Source organism: Ambystoma mexicanum, chromosome 9 (genome assembly GCF_040938575.1).
Source record: "Ambystoma mexicanum isolate Mex_15411 chromosome 9, UKY_AmexF1_1, whole genome shotgun sequence".
Classification (NCBI taxonomy): Eukaryota; Metazoa; Chordata; class Amphibia; order Caudata; family Ambystomatidae; genus Ambystoma; species Ambystoma mexicanum.
Window position 1 is genome coordinate 985,319,192 of NC_090931.1, and position 4,465 is coordinate 985,323,656.

Below are 4,465 nucleotides of genomic sequence, written 5' to 3' on the forward strand. Positions count from 1 at the left end.
AGACGGGGCCGGAGCCACGAGCAAACGTGCTATCATTAGGCTGCCGTCCCGCTCTCTGTTCATACCCGCCTTCCCGACCCAGAAGCAAGCGCATAGCAGTGCTGGCAAAAAAAGAAGGCAGTAGGACCCCGAGGATCGGATGGCGCCTAGCCTTCCCGACATCCTCTGGGTCCTCTCATTAACGTTTGCCCGCCAATTTTCCATTGACTGTGCGAAAGGTCACGCGCCGAGCGTTTAACAAGAAAAAGACATCAGAAATACGAAGAAAGAAAAAGGGGCAGTAAAGAGAAATATTATCTGGCAGTTAATTCAGAGCCTCTGCACAGGCTGATTGTCCACAGAAGCCAGACAAATCAAGCACCATGGCTCAATACAAGGAGACAGGACTTTCACAGTCTACCATACCAGAGTGGAGTGAGGAGCAGTGGGCAGAAGAACCCACAGAAGGAGAGACAGAACTATCTCTCAGTTTTAAAAAGGTCCTAAGTGACTCTTTATCCCATCGGAGTGGGTGCCGTCCCCGAGAGTGGCCTCATACATGTCCCAGCATATTAGGAAGCCTCTGGGCAAAGAAGCTTGCTTGAGAAAAAGGGCGGAATGTCCACGACCCAAACTGCCTGGGAAGCTGGCCGACACCCCGACCTCGACCCTAAGATGGTGACGTTCATAACAAAGACTGCCAGAGACATTAGAAAAGGAGTTGACCGCGCCTGGAGAGGCTGCCAAAACAAGCTGTTGGATCTAGCGGGGCGCTTGGCCAAGATAATGGATTTAGCTGAGAAAGCGAAAGATACCGGATCTCCCGTAGACACTCAAGCTCTGGGTAGCTGGGCTCAATGCGCAGTGTGTCTTCTGGGGAACGCTAACTGCATGCTCTCTTCAGAGAGAAGAAGAGGAGTGCTGCTTAAGATTGATAGCAAGCTGAGCGATTTAGCTTCCTATGAAGTGGGTGAAGGAGCTAAATGGTTACTCTTCGGAGAAGCCTTCATCAAAGAGAGGGCACAGTTTGTGGGGACCTACCCAGCTCTAGAAAATGCCCAAAGTTCCATCTGGAAAATCTTTCCAGGATGCGTTTTTGCCGGGACCGGATGACATTGGGGTCGATCGTCCGGTCGCTTCAAAACGCAGCGCAGACCCCAAGGCCCTGGATCTCAATATTGGGAAGGGAGACAGCAGGATACCTTCTTCCCAGCCAGGTCACGGTTTCCCAGAGGTTGCATGGCAAGAGGCCCTTACAGGCAGCAAAGCGCAACAGGCGGTGAGTACGCAAAGCGCAAACTTGCAAAAACTTGGAGGGAGAACTCTTGTGTTTTCTGTGCAAATGGAAAGCGCTATCCAACGATGTTTGGGTGCTGCAAGCAATAGCAGGCTTATATCTAGAGTTCACAGGCGATCCAGTCCAAAGGACAGAACCTCATCCGATGCATATGACTCAAGCGGAGTTAGTACTCCTACAAGGCGAGTTGCGCAAGCCAGCAGACAAGAACGCGATAGAGCGCGATCCCCAGGGAGGCCCTGGAATCCTCAGCAATATGTTGCTAAGTCACAGAGGGGAGAAGATAAGGCCAGTGATAAACCTGAAAGACCTGAACGAGTGGCTAAGATATAGACACTTCAAGATGGAGGGAATACACCTCCTCCGAGAACTCCTGCGCACAGGAGATTGGCTAGCGCACCTGGACCTCAGGGATGCGTATTTCACTATTCCGATAACGACAGCACACCAGAGATTCCTCCATTTTCGGTGGAACTGAGAGATTTGGCGCTTCACATGTCTTCCGTTCGGCCTAGCATCGGCCCCCTTGGGCGTTGACCAAGATAATGAGACCAGTAGCAGCAGCAATACGGGAGAGAGGGATCAGGATCGTCATCTATCTAGACGATATCCTCATTCTAGCTCAAAGCAAAATAGCTCTCCAAGAGAACGTATGCTGTGTCTACTCCCTAATATCTTCTCTAGGTTTCATAGTGAACCTAGACAAGTCCCAGTTGCAACCAGTACAGAGAGTAGAATTCCTAGAATTTATTATAGATACCAGGAAAACGTCTCTCAAGCTCCGGACTCACAAAGTGAAAGCCATCAAGAAGGAGCTAAGGTCTGTCATTGCGAAGAAGACTTATTTCGCTTTGCAGTCTAGCCAGGATAGTGGGGCTATTAGCAGCTTCGATCCAAGCAATTTTTTGCTGGACCTCTTCATTACAGAGCCCTGCAAAGGCTCAAGATCAGATGCCTACAGGGAGGAGTAGGTTACCATCAGCTAGTCACCCTAGATCAAGACGCTCTGACGGAACTCCAGTGGTGACTTCACAACATGGAAGCTTGGAACGGACAAGCGATTTTCGGCTATACCCCAGATATAATCATAGTGTCAGACGTGAGCAGAGCCGGTTGATGAGCCAGATGCGAAGAAATAGAGACATGAGGGAAATGGTCAGCAGAAGAACTGCGGTTACACATAAATTGTTTCGAGCTTCTTGATGGGTCCTTCGCAGTGCACGTTTTTACAAAGGACAGAGCCAACTGTTGCGTCTAACTCAAGATGGACAACATTTCAGCAGTCCATTATATTAACAAGTTAAGAGGGACCACATCCAAAATATTAGCAGATCTAGCAAAGGATTTTTGGCATCATTGCCTACAACATCACATAACGATTTCAGCATTTCAGCAGAAAATTTACCAGAAGAGCAGAAAAGCGTAGCAGACTGGAACTCACAGTATCTCGTGGACTCCAGCGACGAAGCTTCACCCACAGGATTTTGCATGATTGCAGGAGATTTGGGGCCCCCTAGACACCAATCTATTAGCCTCCAGATTGAACGCTCAGACGCCCAAGTACTTCAGCTGGAGGATAGACCCGGGGGCAGTGGAGACAGATGCCTTTTTGCACCAGTGTAACGGAGCAGCTCACTATGCCTTTCCGCCATGCTGGTGAGAGTCTTAGTGAAAGTACGCAGGGAATTGGTGGAGCTAGTAGTAATAATCCCATTGTGGTAATGCCGAGCCTGGTTTCCAGTTGAGATCGACCTTTCTTTGGATTTCCCGAGGATAGTTCCCCATTATCAGGACCTTTGCTCGGCCTGAATGGACTCCCTCACTCTCTAATAGAGGCAGGCAATCTTCGCCTAACAGCTTGCAGGGTTTCAGGAAAAGATGGGAATTGACAGGCATTTCGCAGCTCACTGCCGAATGCATTAGAGATACCAGGGTGCCTTCCACCATCCGGGGCTATGGTGCCGCTTGGTGCACAGAATGCAGTATTCATCCCATTACAGCTCCTCTAGTTCATGTTCTCAATTTCTTGGCTGACAGATTTCACGACGGGTGTGCATACAGGACACTCAGGGTTTACAGGTCGGCTATATCAGCGGGGTATGATAGAATAGAAGGGAAGCCCATAGAAGAACAGCCCGCGATCATTCGTCTACTTAAAGTAGTTAAGCTAAGGAAGCCACCATAGCCCAAATATGCAGTGCTCTGGGACATCAAGGAAGTGTTTCAGCTATTCCTCAGCTGGCCAGAGAATAGCAATCTCTCGCAGTCTTAATTGTCAGGGAAGCTAGCAATGCTGCTCTGCTTAGTTGCATGTAGAAGAGTATCGGATGTTAAGGCATTAGAAATAGATAGGAAGATATGTTACCCGACGGGCATAGCTTTCAGCATTGCGAAAAAAGAACAAAATGTGACTCAAAGATCATTTCCTACCCCTACTTTCCAGAGAATAAGAAGATATGCGTAGCACAGTGCATAAAAGATTACGAGCTAGAAACAGCCAAACGTTGGACCGGTAGGAGTGATCCAGCTGCTTATAGCGCATAGTAGACTGTACCACACTGTAGTTACAGCCACAATAGCCAGATGGGTCAGAGAAGATATGGTTTGGGCAGGCATAGATCTATCCAAATTTGGCACGCATTCAGCGAGAGGGGCAATGGCATCTAGAGCCTTCGCAGCAGGAGTGTCTTTGTAAGATATTTTGAAATCAGCCGACTGGTCTTCTGAAGCAACTTTTAAGACATTTTATTTTAAGCCAGTCTCTGAGATAACTAATAGAGTGGTAGAGAGCTTTGAACAAGCATAATGCTCACCTCCTGTCTTCCCATAGAATGAAGATTGCCCATGCTTATAGCACAGGGTAGTCTTGATTCTATTAAAGACACGGAGGCGAGCATTATATCCCGCCCAAAATACGGCCAGGAGTTTCTATGTGGACATGTATATTGATTATGTATAAACTCTCTACCGTATCTCCACTCTCATGATCTCCCTCTCGATTTCTCATAGGGGATGAGTAGATGAAAGGAGATTTTCGTTTCCTGGAATGCGTGTTGCGTGCGAAGTTGCCAGAACGACCAACTATCTCAGAGACGAGTTGGAGCTTTCAGGACACAAAAGTTTGCAGATTGCGCAAGGTATGTTATGTTTCGAATTCGGTCAGAGTTTGCTGCCAAAAGAAAGAGGAAA